Source organism: Pan troglodytes, chromosome 2 (genome assembly GCF_028858775.2).
Source record: "Pan troglodytes isolate AG18354 chromosome 2, NHGRI_mPanTro3-v2.0_pri, whole genome shotgun sequence".
In the NCBI taxonomy this organism is placed as follows: domain Eukaryota; kingdom Metazoa; phylum Chordata; class Mammalia; order Primates; family Hominidae; genus Pan; species Pan troglodytes.
Window position 1 is genome coordinate 86,398,605 of NC_086015.1, and position 23,594 is coordinate 86,422,198.

General features: G+C 37.7%; 1 long non-coding RNA gene across 3 annotated transcripts in view; it reads left to right on the forward strand.

Moving 5' to 3' along the window:
- Window positions 1–23,594, forward strand: part of LOC129143513 (uncharacterized) — a 469,878-nt gene that overhangs the window by 130,896 nt on the left and 315,388 nt on the right. For 2 of the 3 annotated variants that reach the window (XR_008547023.1, XR_008547022.2), the window contains exon 2: window positions 6,615–6,789. The exons of the other annotated variant lie outside the window; for it this stretch is intronic. This is a non-coding gene — a long non-coding RNA (uncharacterized LOC129143513). The remainder of the gene's footprint in view (window positions 1–6,614; window positions 6,790–23,594) is intronic. 3 annotated transcript variants of the gene reach the window in all.

A 23,594-nucleotide genomic window follows, 5' to 3' on the forward strand; every position in this document is an offset into this window, starting at 1 on the left:
CTCAATAACAACAGCAATAACCACTTTGAAGCTTTAAATATGACTGATACTTGTAGCCCTGTTTCTTTGTAGTTCCCATGAAATTAGGAATTTGGGGGTCTATTTTAGATACTATAGGCCTGTTAGTTTTGAAGGGAAATTTTGTTGCTATTTCTGGTCTTTTTTTTCTAAAGCATATATGTTATTTATGGTTTCACTCTTTTAGGATCATATGGACTGACATTCTAATGAAACCAAAGGTACTTAAACTGTAAGCAATTCACATTATTTATATATAAGTTTAGACATATTAATACACTTCTATACATTCATTAACAAACATATGTTTTCAGAATAAGATTACACAAGTAGAAAATCCTGCTTGATTACTTTAAACTTCATGTGGAACCAAAAAAGAGCCCGCATAACCAAGACATTCCTGGGCAAGAAGAATTGAGGCATCACACTACCTGACTTCAAACTACACTACGAGGCTACACTAACCAAAACAGCATGGTACTTGTACCAAAACAGATATATAGACCAATAGAAGAGAACAGAGGCCTCAGAAATAACAGTACACATCTACAACAATCTGATCTTTGACAAACTTGTTACAAACAAGCAATGGGGAAAAGATTCCCTATCTAATAAATGATGTTGGGAAACCTGGCTAGCCATATGCAGAAAACTGAAACTGGACCCCCTCCTTACACCTTATATAAAAATCAACTCAAGATGGATCAAAGACTTAAATGTAAGACCTAGTACCATAAAAATCCTAGAAGAAAGCACGGGCAATACCATTCAGGACATAGGCATGGGCAAAGACTTCATGTCTAAAACACCAAAAGCAATGGCAACAAAAGCCAAAATTGACGAACGGGATCTAATTAAACTAAAGAGCTTCTGCACAGCAAAAGAAACCATCATAAGAGTGAACAGGCAACCTACAGAATGGGAGAAAATTTTTGCAATCTATCCATCTGACAAAGGGCTAATATCCAGAATCTACAAGAACTTAAACAAAATTATAAGAACTTAAACAAATTTACAAGAATCTACAAGAACTTAAACAAATTTAAGTAAACTTAAACAAATTTACAAATCTACAAGAACTTAAACAAATTTATAACCCCATAAAAAGTGGGCAAAGGATTTGAACAGACACTTCTCAAAAGAAGACATGCGGCCAACAGACATGTGAAAAAATGTCTTCAAGAGAAGACATTTATGCAGCCAACAGATGTGTGAAAAAATGCTCCTCATCACTGGTCATCAGAGAAATGCAAATCAAAACCACAATGAGATATCATCTCATGCCAGTTAGAATGGCAATCATTAAAAGTCAGGAAACAACAGATGCTGGAGAGGTTGTGGAAAAATAGGAACGCTTTTACACTGTTGGTGAGAGTGTAAATTAGTTCAACCATTGTGGAAGACAGTGTGGCGATTCCTCAAGGATCTATAAGTAGAAATACCATTTGACCCAGCAATCCCATTACTGCGTATATACCCAAAGGATTATAAATCATTCCACTATAAAGACACCTGCACAAATATGTTTATTGCAGCACTATTCACAATAGCAAAGACTTGGAACCAACCCAAATGTCCATCAATAATAGACTGGATAAAGAAAATGTGGCACATATATACTGTGGAATACTATGCAGCCATAAAAAGGATGAGTTCATGTCCTTTGCAGGGACATGGATGAAGTTGGAAACCATCATTCTCAGCAAACTAACACAGGAACAGAAAAAGAAACACCACATGTTCTCATTTATAAGTGGGAGTTGAACACATCGACATAGGGAGGGGAACATCACACACCAGGGCCTGTCGGGGCATAGGGGGCTAGGGGAGGGATAACATTAGGAGATATACCTAATGTAGGTGATGGGTTGATGGGTGCAACAAACCACCATGGCATCTGTATACCTTTGTAACAAAACTGCACGTTCTGCACATGCACCCCAGAACTTAAAAGTATAATTAAAAAAAAAAAAGAAAGTACTGTTTGAAAATTTACTGTATGTTATACCCAGACCAGGAGTTTTTTAATCAATCTTGAAAGATTTTTCACTTCTTCATTTTAGTGTAAGAAGTTGGATGGCAATGACCAGTAAAGGTCTACTTAGTCCATACATAGCCATGGGCCTATTCCTATAAGTATAGAAGATTTTTATTTCATAACTTTATAAAGATGGCAAGGAGGTAAAATAAAATGAATTTATACCATGTACTGAGACTACAGAAGATATGATACATAGAGTTTACTTAATAAGCACTAACATATGAATGTAACCTGCACAAACTCTATAGTATAGTTTTTCTATTTTATTTCTAATACTCTATTAAAGAAGAAGTGACTATTCTAAGTCTGCTGTGGCCAAGGTAAGGGTATATGCATCCTGTTTCTTTTATTGTCATTGAAATTGTGGCATGCCAGAACTGGCTTGTATAGCCCCCGAGGAACAAATGTTAAATGTTCAGGAATTTTGCATGTCAGTTGTTAAAACATTGGTAGCTTGAAGTTGGCCCTAGTGTAGGTATTCACACAATGGATGTTGGCAATGCTACAAATTAGAGGTCCTGTCTACCCTTTCACCCGGGAAACTGGTTTATCCATATTCCACTGATCGTAATAGTTATGGGTACTCTTATGTTTGTTTCATGCTGTTCTTGTTCCAGACTAGTCTAAGCAGTGGCTTACCTTGAAGATCTTGCCGTTTTTCAGTGTAATTATCCTCTTGGGTACAGGGTTTCCCAAAATGCTGGGTGTCCAAGAAGATCCTTCTTGCTTATGTGTGACCTTGGGAAGTTGTTAAGTTGCTACCCAATTGGTATTAAACAAAGTCTGGCAGATCTGATGTGCTTTGTTACTGCAGCTTAGTCAACCAAGGAAATGTTAGTCCGAACAGCAGCATCTAACTGAAGCTGAATCAAACTAAGTTTTCTGAGGCTTTGGCAAAAGAGCAGTTTTTCTGACCGTGGTCCTTACCAGGTCTCTTGTTATAAATTAATGATTTATATTCTTTATTTGACCTACCTTGCCTCCATCCTCATCCAAACTTTTTTCTCTTCTTACAGCTTTAAATGAAGAGATGAAATGTTCTTTTCTTGTATTTGTAGTTGAACAGTTCATAATGTCATTGAATGTCATTTCTAATATTTAGCTCTTTCCCAATGAAGTTTGCTGAATGTTCCTTATCTGAGAATTATCTCTCTAAATCTGCAACACAGACTTCAAGTCTTAGCTTTCCGAATATCTTACCCATCAGTGTTTAGCCACTACTCCACTAAAACTTACTGACAGTGAGATAATAGCACATGGGGAAATTGGAACTGGGAGCCTGGAATAGTTAGGTCCTCTGGTCTTCACCATGGGCCAGGGTCCTCCCGCCACCTCAGCCTCTGGGGTCAGAAAGAGCTGTCAGAGAGAACACTTGTTCTTAGTTATGGGGAGGCGTGAGAGAGTTTCTACCCTTCAAAAGCACTCTGACCTGAATCCTCAACCCTAGCCATACTGTGGTAGAGAGCTTGGCTCACTCTGCTGCCCTGGGTTTGGGTGAAATGGTCCATTTAATTCAGCAGTCCCCAACCTTTTTGCCACCAGGGACTGGTTTCCTGGAAGACAGTTTTTTCACGGACTGGATTGGGGGATGGTTTTGGGATGATTCAAGTGCATTATGTTTATTGTGCACTTTATTTATATTATTAATTCATTGTAATATATAATGAAATAATTATACAACTCACCATCATGTAGAATCAGTGGGAGCCTTGAGATCATTTTCTTGCAACTAGATGGTCCTATCTAGAAGTGACAGGAGACAGTGACAGATCCTCAGGCATTAGATTCTCACAAGGAGCATACAACCTAGATCCCTCACATGCACAGTTTACAATAGGGTTCGTGGCTCCTAGGAGAATCTAATGCTGCTGCCTCTGATAGGAGGCAGAGCTCAGGCGGTAATGCAAGTGATGGGGAGCAGCTGTAAATACAGATGAAGCTTTGCTTGCTCGCCCGCTGCTCACCTCCATGGCCTGGGGGGTTGGGGACCCCTGGTTTAATTGATGTTTACATCATACTCCTGCTTTTAGGGAACTGGGTAACCTGTGTCTTCCTTCTTGCCCAGCATGGGGGTCTGAGACAGGGAGGTCACATATTTGCAGGGCATTGATTATCTCTCTGGGCAGTACTGAGTTACTTGTTACCCCTGTTAAAGAGAGAGAATTTACCCCTATTAACAAGTTAGTCTTGTTACCCCTATTAAAGAGAGAGAATCTTCATCTATTTGCTTTTCTACCAGAAGGATAGATATATCATGTTCTCAGATTTTATAAACCTGTACACATCTATGAAGTCTGAGAATAACACGGAAAGTTATTGGAGAGAACATAACAGACAGTGAGCTCTGCCTTCCTTCCCAAGTTTTGCTTATTGTTTCTTGGACATTCCCCTCCTTCATTATCATTTTGCATTTATTGGTATATATGGGAGCTTTCGTTTTAAAACTAGAAGAAGAGGAAGAAATTTGGATGGGATGGAGAAAGTAGATAGAATGGATAAAAAATGGAGAGAATGATATTTTGTCTGATATTGTCTGACCCTCTATAATGGGTATGAACTTCTCTAGTTAACATATGAGAACAGGAAATTGATGGATCTTTATTTCATGAGAGGCTTAGACTACATCTTGCAAAGACAATTGCTGACAAAGACAAACTCTTTCTTACAGCCTTAGAGAGACTCTGGACTGTTGAGAGGGCAGCAAATCATAAGGACCTATTGGAGATAATTTATCGGGCTGCATGATATTAAGGAGGTCACGTGAAAATGGCTTCAGCGTGGTGTAGAGGATGTACCATATATCAGGAGACATGAATCCTGAACCCATACATACTCATATTTTTAAGTTGCAATTCAGAAAACTTAAGTTTCTGAATGAGAAACCTGTACTTTCCTTTTTCTCACCTTCCTACTCAGCTTTTCTCAGCCCTCAGGGTCTACTTAAAAGGCCTAGTGACTACAGTGGTTAATCCTACAAAATGTTTTTTTTAAATAGAAAAAGGTGTTTACGAAAAAAATCAATTATGCTATTTAAAACTTAATTATGCTCAGTACAGATATATTTTTTAATCTAAAAGGAGTGAAATTTTCCAATTTGAAGTGCTTATATGTTTGGGAATATGGGTGAAAACATACTGATTAAGATAAATGAATCCAAGATTCATACCCTTTTCTTGCAGAATTCATACTGACTTCTTGGGTAGAGCTCTATTTCTTGGTTCTTTACTCCCAGAAAACAGAAGGACATTTTAAAGAACATTATTATAGGGCAGAAGCCCTTTTTTCTTCTATAGCTAGAGGGGTTGTATTGTAAATTAAAATGGATCTCTTTTTAGTAGATTTTACATGCTGTTATCATCCTTTACAAACTCAGCACCTGGAGACACATGTACAGATATATTAAATTAGAAGATTATGACTTTAATAAAAAGTTTCCACGAAGTTATTTATAGTGGCTGCTGTGGTATATCACCCAGAACCTTCTTCAGAGATCATTGCCCCAACTGTCAAAAGAGTTGTCAGGGACTGCTTGTAACTAATTCCATCCCCAAGGAGTGCTCTCAGCCAAAGGGATTTGCCTCCCCCATGTTTATGCTCTCTTCCTTGGGGTAGCTCATGTATATTTACAGACTCATGTAGGTAATCAAACGCTTGGTTCCCTTGTGTTGTCTGGGGACAACTAAGAACCACTGCAGTTTTCGTAGTCTCCATGGAATTGGCTAAGCCTTTTGTTAAAACTGCTTTGCAGTTCTGTTTCTTTCTCTCTTCATTCCTATTACCACACTCCTGTCCAGGTGTTAATCCCAAGCATATTAAAATTCTTTCATTCAAATCTGTGTTTAAGATTCTGCTCACGGGAAATGAAACCTGATCTAAGATAGTTGGTACAAGGAGTTGTTTGGCCCAAGGAAACAGATCCTAAAAGAGATTTGGGAGCTTGGTCATCTCTGGCCCATTATGGATGGTAGATGAAGTGCTGACATTCCCTGGTGTACTGTAGCAGGGCAGTTGTTAAAATGTTCACTAGTGGTAACTAGGATAACACATCAGTAAAAGGGAATGCCCTGATGAATGCAATAACTCAGATATTTGAGAGGCTCAGAAAAAGCCAGTAAATATAGGACAATGAAATTGGATGGCGGCTGCTGCTGAATGCTATCAATTTACTAGAGAAAGACAAAGAAAGGCTGATGTGATTAATCACAAGGTTAAAGCAAAATGTGAAAGCCAGAATATTCTCCTTGGCTGAATTAGAAGAGACTCTCATTTCTTAGAGTCAAATATAAAAAGCTGAGGGTCAGACCCAGGACTTAATTTAAAAGATAGAGAAGACTCTAGAGAAGATTGAATTATCGACCTCAGCAAATCTGCTATGCCAGAGTCAGGGTCCTGATTGAGAAGGGGTGCAGCCCGAAGGCTTGAGATGAGGAAAACTGGGTCAAAGCACTTGAAAAATTTTAATCTATATATTCCTCTGTATTATTAATGTATTCAAAAGTAGTCTACTCTTTCGTACTAAAGGTCATTCCTTCCCCTTTCTTTGCAAACAATGCAGGCCTCTGTCTCAGAAGACAATACACAACCTGGTCACTTAGGAGCCACTCTGCCTCCAGTCCTGATCAAAGACTTACAAGGGATAAGTTGCCATATAATCTAGCCAGATATGTGCTGGGCCTACAAAGGGAGAAAAAGGACAACATGCTGAAGGAACTACAGGACTTAGCTAACAGGTACTGGCAGGAATCATGTATGTATGTATGGTTCATGGCAAGCATTCTCTCATGATATGGGTAATATGCCCTGCAAGGATGACAGAGGATAGAACTAACATACTGCTAGGTGGGCTCTTGAAAGTTGAAAGTAAGTGATGGCTTTCACTAAGTGAGATACAAATGCCAAAACTAAGATGGCAGAGAGTGGAAGAAAGGATCAAAATACTCAAAGAAGTTGGCCTACAAGAGTTGATAGACCACATAGGGCTTGAAAACTTACCTATGAGTATATTCTGCAAGGGTCTGGATGGAAAACATTTTGTTGTCCACAGCAGTAAGGTGAGAAGGACACATATGATTGTGAAGGTCAGCGGTGACTATACTCTGAGGATCAGGACCGATGGTAGAAGATATTGTTATATAATACAGAAAAGATGGCAGATTAGACATTGACATCCAGGACCTGAAGCATCCCTTATAAAATGGGAAATATAGAATCCTGAAATAGGTGGCAGTGCAGCAAGGTCACAGGAGCAGCCAGGGAGAGCTGACTCTCAGAGATATGGCAGGCCTAGGGGAAAAAAAAAAGCTGGACAGCTGACAAGGATATTGCTCATTTGTAAAAATCAAAGGAAGTCAAGGAGGGATTATTAGAAGGTCGAGGTTTGCTATCTCCCATGAAATATTACAGTCGTATTCCCCAGTTTCATGATCTGAGCCAGTTTTCAGTTCCAGAACCCACTGACTAAAAAGACTGGTTCCCCAGGAGGGAGGACTTTGCAAAACAAGAGCAAGCATATTGTGATATAACAATTCCCAGTTCTTATTCAAACAGACTTATATCATTTATTGTGAATAAACATAAACTGAGGAAAGGGGAATAGTTAGATATTTACAAAACAGTAGGGCATTGGAGGTTCAGATGATATTATTACACAGGTACCTGCAATTTCACCATGTTCCCCCAGTTAAGCAGGAGCATATAGAGGCAGGTAATAAATGGATTCCTGTGTACGTTGATTACATGAACCCATTAGACATTTCTCTCATCACCAAATGCTTACTTACAATGCAAAGACTACATTTAATTCTATTGGCCTGTGGAATAAGAGCTATTGGAATGGAAAACATTAAGTAGAAGCCTCTGAAACTGTTTCTGAACCTGGCCAAGACAGTAAACCAAGAAAATTTTGCATAAAATTTGCTTAAAGTCAAAAAAGATGCAGGAATGATGGTTCTCATCATACCCCCAATTTAATTTGGTAGCCTTGCTTCAGCAACAGAAAATTCAGATGAATTCTGGAGGATGACAGTGGCCTACTACAAACTCAACCAAGTAGTAGCCCCAATTGTAGGAGCTATGCCAGATGTAATAAAATTTTAAAGGAAGACAGAATCAGAAGTAGCACCATGCCAAGCTAAAATGAAGCATGGGAAAAAAGAAAAACTTCATGCCAATATTGTCCTTCTTAACAATTTTAATATTTTGCTCATCATGGATTTTTTGTCCTAATTTAACTTTTAAAAATATTTACCTTGTAATATTTATCTTGATTACTGAGTTTTTGATGTTCCCTCAAATCTTTGTATCTGATGCAAGTGTCTTACTGACCTCATATTAGTCCTGGCTCTGTATATCATGGTCTCAGGAACTTGGTAAACAGCCAGTGTTCTGTCGAATGCATTATTTCCCATCACTAAAAATATGGATAACCAGAAAAAGTGAATATTCACATGTGATGGACACAAATATACATTTGCAGTGCTATCCTAGGGATATAATTCTTCTACCCTATGTCATACATGTAGTCTACAGTAAACTAAACTATTTGAACATATACTATTACATTGGTCTACTATTTTAATGGCATTGTATTGAGTGGACTAGATGAGGTAGAAACATGTATGTTGGTGGCCTTGTTAAGACACATGTAGTCCAGAGGATGGGAAATTATGGCATTCCCTATAAACTCTATGAAGCTTCACGGACATGCTACATCAATAAGCTGTGTGGTCTAGTATATGCCAGATCATCTCCACAGTAAAGGACAGTTTGTGTGTCTTTCATCTCCCACCACTAAGAAGGAAACATGATTCCTGGTAAATAAGTAACATGGAAAACCAACATCTTTGAGTTGGACACAGAATAAGAAGGGACTCTTCAGAAGGTTCTGGTTTTGACACAGTAGCTGTGCCACATAGACCTCTTGTTTGAAGACAACAAAGCAGACTGTATAATATTAGAGATGTCGGCGGTAGGCAAAAATCACCATGGGGAGTTATGGCATGACCCAAATGGTGAATTGTAATGTGGACTCTTTAGTGTTCTGGAGCAAGGCTATGCCATCTGCAATGAAAAATCATGTTCTATTAGACAAGCAGCCATGGCATGCTAGGGGTCTTGATAGAGACAGGCCACCTAAATTGACATCGAGTAACCATGCAGAGCTGGATTCTGCCAAACTAATGTAGTCATAGGTTTCTGAGGCCCAGTAGCAATTAATCATGCCAGCATCAGGCATGAACAGGGCCAGAGGGCACAAGTAAGCAACACAAGCAGGTGGCTCAGACTCCATGTCATCTACCATTGTCGCCTTGGCACATCTCACTTAGCACTTAACATTCACCTGCTGTGTATGGGGAATTTGTTATGAATAGCTGATGGAGGAAGAAAAAGGCTAAGCTTAAGTTGTAGATGGATTGGCTTAGTATGCCAGACAGACATAAATGTACTGTGCTACAGATCAACACATGGGGTGGGCCTGAAGAGAGAGGTGAGGAGAAATCTTCCCAATGGGTATAACTTTGAGGAGTACATATGTGGGAGAAAAGTGGCCTGAGGTTAGAATATATATGGGCTCACGAACAGTGATGGATGAGTCAGACAATTAATCAGGAGTTTGGAAGGAGAATGATTTTAGGATTGGAAAAAATATTTTTGAGGACAAGGTATATAGATGGACATATAGGAGTGGGCACGAAGTGCAAAACAACAAACAAAGCAAAATGTGTAATCCATGATAATTCTCCCCATGGATTATCCATCACATAAGAAGCACTAAGCAATCAAGAATACAAGCTGGTTGGGATCATCCAGGCTCTGTCATCAGTCACCCAGTTTTGGTAAAATGGAACCATAAATGGAATAACCATGGGTGGCAGATATATTGTTCATGAATGGGATCAATAGGATGGGTTCCTATTCAGTAACTGATCTAGTTACTGCTGCTCCCAAATGTACAAGCTGACAGCAACAGTGCACAATGCAGAGACCTTTCCTCAAGGGGCCCAGCAAGCTATTTGGTGGGAAAGTGATTCCATCAAATCCTTAATATGCTAGAAAGGGGAGCAATTTATCTTGACTTCTGTTGACACATACTCCATATTTGTGGATTTATGTTGTCTACAGGACCATATTCACCCCCACTATTCAAGGGCTTATAGATTATTTGTTTCACCAACAGAGAATTCTCTATAACATTGTTTTGAATCAAGGGACACACTTTATGGCACACAGAGTGTGACTGTTGACATATATCTACTTGGTCATTGGTCTTATAAACTGTACCACCCAAACTTTTGCAGCCTGGCTGCTTATTCAAAAAGGATTCATGCATCTCAGAATCAAGGAATGGTATCATTTAACCTTATCCCAATAACCCAGTTGAGGAATTTGTGTTTCTCATCCCCACAACTTTTGACTTTGTGGGTCTAGAGGTCCAGATTCTCAATGGGAGAATCCTTCCACTAGGCTGTGCGGCAAGTGTCCCATTATACTTTAAGCTGTGGCTGCTGCCTGCTGGTTTTGGAGTTCTTTTACCAAGAGACTAGCAAGCGTGAAAAGAGATACTCCCCTGGTAGGGAAGTTGATGTACATCACCAAGGAGACGTAAAGTTCGTGGCTATACAATGGGTGCAGTAGAGATGGATGTATTTCAGATCCAGGAGATACAATAGTTAATCTCTTGGTAATCTCTTGTCCAATTGTGAGAACAAATGGACAACTGCGTCAGCCACTGTCTGAGCAAGCAAAGGACTAGAGACTTTTTCACCTCAGGGATGAGGGGCTAGGTCACTAAGTAAGCCACTCTTTTTTTTGGAGACAAATTCTCGCTTTGTTGCCAGGCTGGAGTGCAGTGGTGCGATCTCAGCTCACTGCAACCTCAGACTCCCAGGTTCAAGCGATTCTCTTGCCTCAGTCTCCTGAGTAGCTGGGATTACAGGCTCATGCCACCACGCCTGGCTTTTTTTTTTTTTACTTTTAGTAGAGACGGGGTTTTGCAACGTTGGCCAGGCTGGGCTCAAACTCCTGTCCTCCGGTGATCTGCCTGCCTTGGCCTCCCAAAGTGCTGGGATTACAGGCGTGAAGTAAGCCATTTTTGTCAGCAGAAATGAATCTGGAATGAGTAGTAAAGGAGGAAAATAGTATCAGCTGCGGCCTCCTGACTAGCTATAGCAGCAGAAGCTGTTTTGTTAGAAAAAGAAACAAGCTTGAAACCTGGAGGAGCTGTTCTCGGATGAAGTGAATTTATTACCTTAAGTAAGTAGATCCAAATGGCACAAAGAGTGGACAGTAGTGAACCCTGTGTTGCGTTGCCAAATTCTTCTTTAGGACTGAAACTTTTATTACCCCAGCTGCCAGGAAGCTTGGCTGCTGAAGACCCACAGATGAATCTTTCCCCAAAACGTGCCCTCAGTTTGAGTCCACTGATTGGTTGATGTGGCAGTAAAGAGCCTAGTGTCCTTGCTTTAACTGGGGACAACTCTGAAGGGGCACCAAAGCTCCCTAATACCCCATTGGATTGGCTGAGTCTTTGCTGCAACTGCCACTGCTTCCTATGCCCAACCTGAGTCCCCTCAAACACTGACAGATGTTGTTCTGGGAGCACCCCCCAATACACTTCCTGCATGCAGATCTCAGATGCTCAGTCTATTGTCTGGAGAAGCTGACCTAGACAGGATTCCTTCAAATCACCAGGATTCATTTAATGTGAATAACTTTAAAGGAGTTTTGCACCAAAATTTTAAAAAGTAAATCTGTTGCATAAACATATTTTTCTCCTTGTTCATTTTCTTATTTTAGTTGCTTCTTCATTACTTTTAATTTGTGTTTCTCTTTATTTTGCTTTTGCCAACTTCAGTTAATATCATGGAAAAAATAAAGGTTAGAAAGATTGGTTTTTTTCTTGGCCTTACTACTAACCAATCCTCTGAACTTGGATGAATTAAGTTTTTCTGGGTAAGAGTTGATTCATTTGTTAATTGAGGGGATTATACCAGGCGAGTGATCTTGAAAACATCTTGCAACTGTGAAAGTTAAATATTTTCCTTTCATCAAGCTTTCGTATTTGAAATCACATTGCAATTTGGGTTATAGAATTGCTGAAAGTGAGGGAAAACTAATGAAGAAATGTTTAAATCTTATAGGATAAGGTCCTAGTCATCCTAAAAATAGGTGCAAGTTTCATGAACATGGTTTGATAATGCTGAGATGATGCTAATGAGACAAAGAGAAGCTTCCCTATGGCAGATGACTTGCAACAAACAGACCATGTAACACCGATGCAAATAATTCATTACATTCTTCAAGCATCTGCAGGATTTGTGACTTAAGAATTTGTAGACATGATTGAATTCATGATTCCTTCATTCAGCAATTATTCATTGAGTGCCTATTTTGTGCCCAGACTATACTAGGCCCTGGGGATACAGAGATTAATAAGATAAGATCCCAGTTCTTGAACAGCTCAGTCTAGTGGGAAAAGCATGCATATACACAAATATTACAGTGCATAAGATCTGCTATAATAGAGGATAAGCAGAATGTTGCTGATGGATTTTGTAATGATCTTATGCGGACAGGATGCTTTTCTTCTATAAAGATTTACTGTCAATCAGTTTGAGTGTGTCTGCATTTTAATAAAGGTGATCTGATCACTCTACCGTAAGTCAGCAAGGCACCCCCTTGAAACCAACAATTGTCGTTATTCACATCAGCTCTGCAGTTCTACTGGGACATCATAAGCCCCTTCTTTTTATAGCAGACCTTCTCCAGCTTCTATTTTAACTTAAATATCACACAAACAATTCTTTCTGAGGAAAAGCAGGGGAAAGATGACTAATTGAAAATAGCATTTCTTAGACTAGAATTATGATTCCAGGCTGGGTACCTCCCAAGCAGCTCAAAGTGATGAAGGGAAAGGTTGCTGAAGTAAAAGGAAAGACAGAACTATGGAAAAAGAAAGACTATAAAGAAAATGAGGGATTATTTTATGGTTAGAGATAAGTAATGTGTCGTATAAGTTGTCAGTTTACACAACACCGTGCATTTTCTCCTTCCTCTTTTTAAACCAATGTACAATGTTGTGCTCACTGATAGCTAAAAAGCAGAAGCTGCCTGAAGTCAATAGTTTTTTTCTACCATTTCCTAAATTCTGACCTCACTGGTGAGCTCATGCTAGTGACTTGAACTGGTGATAGTTGATAGGTCTGTATCCCTGTAAAAAAGGAGCTTCTGGCAAACTGAGGAGTGACTTTGAGAAGGAGGGAAGGGAGTTCATCCTAGACCGTAGGGTAATAGAGGTCTGTGTGTCTTAGAGTAGCAAAAAACCATGATATGTCTTTTGAACTGGGACAATTTTATGAGTTAAACCTGATACAAAAACATAATTAAAATTAATTCATGGTTTGAAACATTTATTAATGGAGTAACCAACTGGCTTTGTAATATTGTTTGGCCCCTCAAATAGTGTCACTCAGTAATTTTTTTCATATCTAAAAATCTTTCTAAAAATTAAAAATAATATATATCATGTATATTAAAGTCAACTTAAAATATTCTTATATTGATTATCTTCATATAAAAAATTAAAGTATGCAGAATAGTTGTTCTTGTTATATACTCATACACTTAAATCCATTTCTATCTCTAATCCTGAGTAACTGGCATTTTTCTGAAAATACATTTTAACTGACTTATTATTAATTCCTTATAAGATCTCCTGTAGTCATAAATTCAAATGACCTTTCTATGTACTGTAATACATTCAACTGAGGAAATACTCTTTCTACAGGTACTGAAGTACATGCAAGTTTAGAGAGAGTTCTGCTAAATGGAGGCTATTGCCAATTCTAATTCTTTCCATTTTGGAATTTATAATTTTTCAGAACAAATATTTTCACAGGCTGTCTTTCTGCCTCCATTCAAAAGCCTTTTCTTTCAATGTATATTTTTTAAAGATAGGATGTGTCATATTAAGTTTCCACTGTTTGTAATTCATCTAAATGTTTTGTTAAATTCACATCTATAATATCTTAGGCAATCTGAATTTTATTCCACTTTGTTCAGCATGTAAATTTTCAAATTAAAAAATAGCAACTCCATCAAAAAATCATTTTCATGAATTGGTATATCACAAATCACAAAACAAAATTGTAAAAATTAAATTGTTTTCACTATTTGTATTCTCTTAATGTGTTCAGTTCCTCCTTTGCTTTTGTGGAATACATTTTAATGGCTTTCTCCTTGTAAGCTTTTGTTCAATCATTACAGTTTGCTAAAAGCTTCAAAACTGGAGATTATTGGTGATCCACTTATTGAATAATTGGAGAAAGTTTCACCAGTTGACCCTGAAGAAAATACAACTAAAATTTAGAAGTCCCAATGATACGGTTTAGATTTATGTCCCTGCCCAAATCTTATTTCAATTTGTAATACCTAATGTTGGAGGAGGGGCCTGGTGGGAGGTGACTGGATCATGGGGGCAGATTCCCCCTTTCTGGTCTCGTGATAGTGAGTTCTCATGAAATCTGGTTGTTTAAAAATGTGTGGCACCTCCTGCCACCTCTTTTCCTCTGGCTCAGGACATGTAAGATGTGCCTACTTCCCCTTTGCTTTCTGCCATAATTGTGACTTTCTTGAGGTTCCCCCAGCCGTGCTTACTGTACATTCTGTGGAACTGTCAGCTAATTAAACCTCTAATCTTTATAAGTTAACCACTTTCAGGTATTTCTTTATAGCAGTGTGGGAATGGACTAAAACACTCACTTTATAAAAACATTTAATGCCATTGCAAGAAAACTAGAATGAATTACAAAGTAGTTGTTCAAATGTTCAAACATTCTAAAATGATTGATGCTAGACAGCAGAGAGAGAACCTTCGACACCTTCTAAGTTCATTTCCACATCATAAGTTCCTTTGTTTAGCCAGATTTTTTTGTTCTTAATAAATTATGCTCTCCCCAAATTTGAATTCGCATAATTACAAAACCAGTAAGTGAATCTCTAATTTTGCACTTTTTAAAGGAATTTATAATAACATTAAAACAATGCAGTATTTTAATCTTTAACTGAATAAACTTCCAAAGTTCCCCAACAGCTCCCCACTCCTTCATGTTAGAATCTGTGACTTATAGTTAATGCCAAGAGAAAAAGGAAGAACTTCTCAGTTCTAGTCTACGATAGTCACTTCTGGTATCCTTAGAATCCAGCTATGCATGGCTCTGCCTACATGCCTTGTGTGTGTGAATCCCAGAACACAGCTAGAGACAGCTAGTGGTGCACTGGAGTCAGCGCCTACCAGCTTGTTAGGAATGATTGTGAGCATCTCTTTGCAATTCCACATTCAGTGACTTTAATTTGGTAGCTTGAAATTGTTCGTGGTAGAAATATTTACACCCAGAAATTAACAAATGCTACAAGTCGTATTTCCCAACCTCACTCCTCTACCCTGAGAGCTGGTTGTTAAACATTTACCAGCACTCTACTGTAGGAAGCACACAGCCTTCCTGGGCACAGCATGCAGCTATTCCTTTCTGAGGATTCCCATTTGAAAATGGCTCTGCAGTAGAGTGGCTCATGGTCAGAGCAAACCACAAATCCAGGTTTGGTTAGGACAATCTTGTGCTAGTGTCCTGTTCTGTTTAGCATTTGAACCTGAAATATACACTTTTGTAATAATGGATGGAATACAAGTAATACAATTAATGGTTGCATTAAAATGAATCAGGATGGGTTTGGTGGAACTCCACTGTCTACTTCCAGCTTCTGCCATGATTTTGCCTACTAGTATGTAAAATATATGCTGAGATCAGGATTTTCTCTTAATATATGGGGAAATAAAAAAGATGACCTTACAACACCCAATTCTATTTTTCTGACCCCTCTCATACACAACATAATTTTTATTTCTCTTTGAACTACAGTATGTTAAGTGCTTGCCCATGATAAAATGAAATGTACTCACACGTGAGCAGGTTTAGGTTCAGCCAACTTCATCTGGTTTGGATGGTGGGAAAAGTTCCACACTGCGGCCCGTGCTGGACACTTAGTGTAATAGAGTCCCATGTTACCAACGAGCAATTCAGAATGCAGTCAGTGCCACTGTATCTTATTTCTTAGAAATTATCCCAGTAAAAAAAAAAATTTTGCAGCTTCACTAAAATGGAGTTTTTCAAAGGGCTAAAACTCAGCTTTTAAGTGATTGGGAGCCAGCAGTGTTTGCCACCATAATTAAGTGTTACGTGCATAATTTACAATTGTTCTATTTTATAGCCAAATATTTTTATATCCTACTAGGTTTTGGAGGATGAGCTCAAAATAATATTTTCATCAAGTACACACTAGTCACTATGACCCTAACTTCAGCAAAATAGATAGTAAGTGATTAAAATTTATGTAGAATATCTAAATAATAAAAAGGTATTTAAAAATAAAGTATAAACAAAGGTACGTTGGTTTTCTATAACTGTTGTAACAAATTACCACAAATTTAGTGGCTTAAAACATAGATGTATTCTTCTACAGTTTTATAGGTTGGAAGATCTGACATGGGCTAAAATCAAGGTGTCAATGGGGCTGTGTTACTTCCCAGAGACTCTAGGAGAAAAATAATTCTCTTGCCTTTTCTAGCTTCTAGAGACTTCTTGCATTTCTTGGCTCATGGTTCCCTTCCTCCAGCTTCAAAGCTAGCAAGGTTGCATCTCTCTGGCCATTCTTTCATAGTTACATCTCCCTCTTTCTGACCACACCTTAAAAAGATAATCTAATTTTAAGGACTCATTTTAAGGACACACCTGAGTAATCCAGGACAATCTCGTCATGCCATGGTCCTTATTAATCACATCTGTTAAATGCCCTGTAAGATAACACAGTCACAGGTTCCTGTGATGAGGCTGTGAATGTCTTTGAGGGGGCTATCATTCTGTCTACCACACAAGCAATATGTTCTCAGCAAAGAATATGTAAAGTCCCCAAAAATGCTGCAGACCTCAATCTTCTATCACTGCTCTGAAAAGATTGACAAAAAATTACCTAAATTTGGAATAACTTTTAGAGCAATAAGTCAAAAATGTGGGTGTCAGTGTTGATTTGTTTTTTTAAATTTTCCTGCATGTATCAGCTACCACCTTCCCATATGATATCAAGATGAGATACTAGCCACACACAAGACCAAATACTGGATAATTTCTTCATTACTATAATTCCTTGAAATGTTTGTTCATGATGGCCAGATATCTATTGTTTGGTTAGGAATTAATTCTGTAATTATTTTAAAAAAAGAGTTTGCTGTCCAAGGCGACACATGTGGCTCAGGTGCATTTCAAGAGCTCTGCTGTTAGTTTCTCTAATGAGAGCCAGGGTTCTGGATGCACATGCATTTTTTTTTTTTTTCCTAAAGGCTTCATGCCCACTTAATTAAATGAAAGAAATAATCACAGAATGGAGCTCCTTTCCATCTTGGCCAAATACTGTGTAAATTTTAATTCAAAGTTTACTTCAAAGATAAATACAAAGAGAGATATATATGTCATACAATTTCATTTTAAATTTTAATAATAAACTTTGGTCAAATTTAAAGTCAAATAGATATGATTGACCATTTACATATAAATACATATTTCTGTTCAGTATTCATACATAAATAAACATAAATCTCCACAAATTAAGGCATATGCAATTTTAGAAAAAAGTTTCTCAAGGGCAAAACTTCTTAAAATTGTCTTATATAATCATTAGTAAGAAAGCAAAGAATATTTTAAAAATAGAAGTTAATCAACACAACTGAACATAAGGGAGTAATCTCTGATATGGATGGGAGAAATGTTGAAAATTGAGTGAATTCATGAAGGGAAAACAATCTATAAAAGCATGAGATAAATTCAGTTGAATATACTAATCAATTTTACTCTCTGAAGACGTAATTCTGCTATCACCGTCTTGAAATATCTACAACAAAAGGCTTTTGAAATTATAAACTTCCAATAAAAATAAAAGATGTATAAAAATGGACATTTAAAATTAAAATTTAATACGTATTTTTGTTACTTATAAATATTTTTTATTTTGAAAATTCTTCATCCTCATCTTAGTTTTTGAGGGCTGCTGTAACAAATTACTACAAACTGGGTTGCTTAAAACAACAGAAATCCATTCTTCCACAATTCTGGGTGCTAAAAGTCAGAAATCAAGGTGTAGGCAGAGCCATGCTCACTTTGGAACTTCTGTGGAAGAATGCTTCCTTGCGTCTTCTATCTTCTGGTAGCCTAGATTTTCCTTGGCTTGTGGCCCCATAACTCCAGTCTCTTCCTATCTCCACATGGTCACACTCTCTCAGTCTCTGTTTCCTTTTATAGGGATACTTTATATTGATTAAAGGGTTAACCCTACTACAGTGGGACATCATCTTAACTAATTACATCTGCAATGATCGTATTTCCAATTAAGGTCACATTCTAAGGTGATGGAATTTACCAACATATCTTTTTTAGAGGGATACAATTCAACCCCATAAATATCCCATTCTATAAAAATACTGGTTCTCTTACAAGGCTAAAGGAAATGAAACTGGTGTGGACATTTCTATCTCATTTTTTTAGTATAACAAGAATTAGTCTAAATGGCTATGTGTTCATACTGGCTCAATAATTCAGTTTTTTCCTAATTACATTAAAATTATTTGGATATGGTGTCAGGGAACTGATAAAACTGAATATATTTTATAGTTTGTGTTAAGATTAACATACACTGTTTAGTCAATAATGGAACAAAGATATTGACAGTATGGGCTAGATTCTAGACTTTACTTCCTGTTCTCAAGTCCCAATTCTGAATAAGCAACTATCATCTCTCTTAGTGTACTTGCATAAGAAATTAAAGTAATAGGGTTGGGTGTGGTGGCTCATGGCTATAATCCTAGCACTTTGGGAGGCTGAGGCAGGAAGATTGCTTGAGGCCAGGAGTTCAAGACCAACCTGGTCAACATAGAGAGACCCTGTCTCTATTGACAACAAAAGAAGAAGAAATTAAATAGGCAGGTTTTTAGTGCTGTCTAATCTGCTTCACAAACCTGATGATACACTAAATTTTATGAAAATTACATGTGTGCATGTCGTTGTCTCACATATTTTATGGAACAAGGCAGATAGAGTATGAGTGAGTAAATAAAATGCATGTGCATGTTGAAAAGTCGTCTTTCTTAATTTAAGCAATGCATAAGGTATGATAGATTTCTATTAGAGAAAACTAGACCAATATGTGACTATTCAAATTGGCCAAGATTCTGTTTTTGTTTTTTGTTTTTGTTTTTGAAATTCACACCTACAGCAATACAGCTGAATTAAGAACTTGTCTATGCAGAAATATTCTCAGTAGTCACCAACCAAAGTTTATAGAGAGTTTCAGCGAGAAAATACCCACTTATTTTTCTTATCTCATCCAGGGAATTTTATATTATGGTGGAAAAAATTGATTTGTAGGTTTATTTTATTTTTTTTAAAGAGATGGCTCTGTCACCCAGCCTGGAGTACAGTGGCACAATCATAGCTCATTGCAGCCTGGAACCCTGGGCTCAAGGGATCCTTCCGCCTCAGCCTCCTGAGTCTCCGGGATTACAGGTGTGTGCCACTGCACTGGCTAATTTGTACAAATTTTGTGTAGAGATGGAGTCTCATCATGTTGTCCAGGCTGGTCTTAAACTCCTGGCTTCAAGACATCCTCCCTTCTTGGCCTCCCAAAGTACTGGGATCGTGTGAGCCACTGCACCTGGCGTCATCATTTAAATTTTATAGTTTTCTACTAATTTATAAAATACGTTTTTCTTTAAGCTGCTACAAATAAATACATTAAATAAGTAAATAGGCTCCCTAACTCATTATTAAATGAGTTAGGCTTCCTAACCTATTATTAAACAAATAATAGGCCCAGTATTGTTCCCAGGATTATATGACAAGATGGGAACCCTAGCACCCAGTCTCCTTAGGCACACTATGCAACTATGCTTTTCTGAGGTATTGCCGCTTACCAAGGGTACTGTGATAGTGTGGTACGTGGTCAGAATGAAACATACCTTCTGGTTTGCCTGGTACAATCCAGTGAACACCTGTTATGTTCACTTCTGCAGCATTTGTCCCGAATTGCTTATTTTGTAATGAGGTATGAATTACAAATAAACACATGAAAATAAACCAGAATAGGTTCGGTAGACTTTGATGTTATAATTCCACCTTCTGCCAAAGTCTTGTAATCTAGGGCATGAAGCTCATAAATAACAATTAAAGTTCTCTTTTAACATGGGACTAAATTAAAAAAAAAAGAGATAACCAGCAATAACTCATTACTGTTTCCTGATTCCTCCCAGATACAATGCATAGTCTTTTTCAAGGAGAATATGCCAGTGTTTTGGCTGATGCTAAAATAAAATGCACTTAGCATGGTGAGCTTAGGTCAGTTAACTCCTTTGACAATGGATGGTGGTAGGAAAAGAATTCCACACTACTGCTGTAGTGATGAATAGTTTTAGATTTTTTTTTTCTCATCAGAGTATCAGGATGTCACATAGAAACTCACAGGCATACTAAATCAACTTTGCATTTCCATTGCAGCAAGAAAATATTTTGAAAACCAGGGCTTTGTTTTTTCCATTAACAGAAAAGGGATACTTTTTAAGGTAAAAACTCACAGTATGACCCACTTGGTTATGTCTAATTTTGTCAGTGAGTTTCAATCATCTAACAAAAAACGAAGAAACAAAAGGACCATATAAAATGGCATACAATGACATATCAGCAGAATTTGAAACAATCAGACAGCATGAGGGACCCCCAAGGGAGAAGAAAGCTATTTGGCTGCTTGACTAATTATATGCACTAATAGATTTCCATTGGGCCCTCTGGTTTGTAAGAGTTCATTTAATTGCTGGATCAAATTAGATGTATTTCCAGACTCTTCTCACGGCCAGGGCATATATGCAGAAATAGAGCAAAATCAGGATTCAGGAAACCTGAATTCAGACTCTTCCATTTTCCAGTATCCTTTGAATATTCTGAGTCTCACTTTCATGATCGATAAAATGGAGATAGTAACAATTTAACCCCCAAAACTATTTAAGGACAACTCTAAGAAAGATAATTCTTATATGTAAATAATTATACAAATACAAATATTACTATTAATCTCAGTTGACTTGAACTGTCCAGCAATTCTTCACGGCAATAACATCCCGTTTAATTTACTTCCTTAACATGTAAATACGTTTCTTTCCCTTATAGATCACAAAAAAAATGTTTGTTTTCCTTTAAAAATACAAACAAATTTTCTTACTATTTTTTTAACCTAGTGCATAAAAAAGTTTTGTTTCATAGATAATGCTTAATAAATATAATCAGATTTGCTGCGTGGGAATTCTGAGTCAGTAAACATCGTGTGTTTAACTTCTACAAGCAAACTTATTGAAGAATCACCACTAATAAAACTTGATCACTAACCTCATTTGGGTCCCATTATCTGAATCACCCCAGCTTTAGCTGTGATGTGAATAAATGTCATTTGATTGTGTGTGATTTTTATATAAAGACGTTAACATGCATTTAATTGCATTTTTCTGTTTCTCCTCTAGTAAAGAAATTTTTTCGAGGCAGGACTATGACTTGTCGTTTCTTTTGATGTGATTATCCCTTAAATCTCAATATATTTTGAAAGATTGATAATCAGAAGAAATTCATATGAGAGATCTCTTTGCAATTAGTATGCAATGATTGGATAACTTGCCTCATATTGAAATGGGATATATAGTTCCCTTGACCCCTTCATGGACTTGCAAAAGGTTGGCTCATTTACTCAGCTCACAGCTCTCAACCCCTTGAGGGAGGGGAGCACATAGGTGAGTGGGTGCAGAGGCCAGGATGAGAGCTTCAGGGCAACTGGCAAGAGCAGAACTTTTTTTGGGCCCGTGGCAGCGTCTAGGGGTTGCCATGACCCCTGGAGCCCCAGAGGGCGTGTGTTAAGTGTGCCCTTTTAGCTTTGCCATCTGTACATGGCTTAAATGTTAAACAGCTCAGTGGAGGGTCAGTGTGATAGCCTTTTGCAACTGCATCTGGCATCCAGGAAGAATCAGGTCACCCGAACGAATCGAAGGGTGGTGAATGTGGAGGATTTTATTGAGCAGTGGAAGTGGCTGTCAGTGGATGGGGAGCTGGAAAGGGGATGGAGTGGGAAGGTGGTCTTCCCATGGAGTTAGACCGTCCCTGGCTGAACTCTTCCCCAAGGTCAAGCCATTCCTCTGAAGTCAAGCTGCTTCTCTCTGATGTCCGGCTGTTCCTTCTCTTCTCTCCTTCTCTGCTGCTTGCCACTCTGGGGCTTTTATGGGTACAAGGTGGGGCAGGCCAGGATGGTTTTGGAAAAGGCAACATTCAGGTGGGAAAACAGCAATGCACGTTCTCACTTTGGGCCACAGGTCCAGGCTTGAGCGTGTGGCCCTCATTGGGGACTGCCCTCTTCTACCCATTATTTCCCTACCTCCTGTCCGTATCAGCATAGCATATAAGATCACCAGATATTACTGTATAAACTTGATTGGTAATGAGGTGATACATATGACAATATATAAATGAAGACAGAATTAACCATAGGTTTATGGTTATTAGTGTATTGCAGTTATAATGGTGTTCCACATCTACTTTTGTGTACATATTTTCCAGACTGATGGAAATTTATGATTAAGTGACACAGAATGTAAAATTAACTTCTGATAATTTTCTCAGAGTACCAATATGTGCCAGGTTTCACTAGCAAGGTGAAATGGAATTCAGGGACATCATTCTAAACATGTAAATAATTGTTGTCTATTTACCTAGGTAAAAGCTTCATGGGCCACTTAATTTTTTTCCCCCATTGTACTTATGGCCTTTGTTAAAATGCTACTGTTCCAAATAAATAAATAGATATATATGAATTATGAATTCATCATGCAAATTTCTAACCTAGTATGACTTGTGAGCTCATAATGAACTACATTATTGGAAGTAGCGTTTTGTTATGGAACATGGTTTTTACTTGCACACTTACTTCTGTTCATTAAAACAAGGAGCACATCATAATGAATAAAACATTAGTATTCCATTTTTATTACATCCACTACTAAGGTGCCAATACTGACCATAAATTGAACTCATGCTTTCCCACATCTATGCTGATATCCACTGAATAGTCATCTAAAAATTATTGAGAAACAAAAGGTTAGGTTTCCCAGAGGCTGTCAACATCTGTATATCTTTCAGTAACTAAACACTATTCATTTTAGAAAGCAGAGAACATGAACAGATGGAATTTGACCTTTTGTGGCATATGGATAAAATAAATCTAATTTACTTTGTGTAAATATTCTGTAATTATAAAAAATGCACTTTTTAAGGAATGAAACTAACTAGAAAGGATTTTTAAAGGTATGGGAAATTATGTTGCCTTGAAGTCATACATTTGCGTAGAATAGTAAGCATGTATCCTAATATGTATGGTAATATCTCACTGACCTCATGTCATGAGGAAC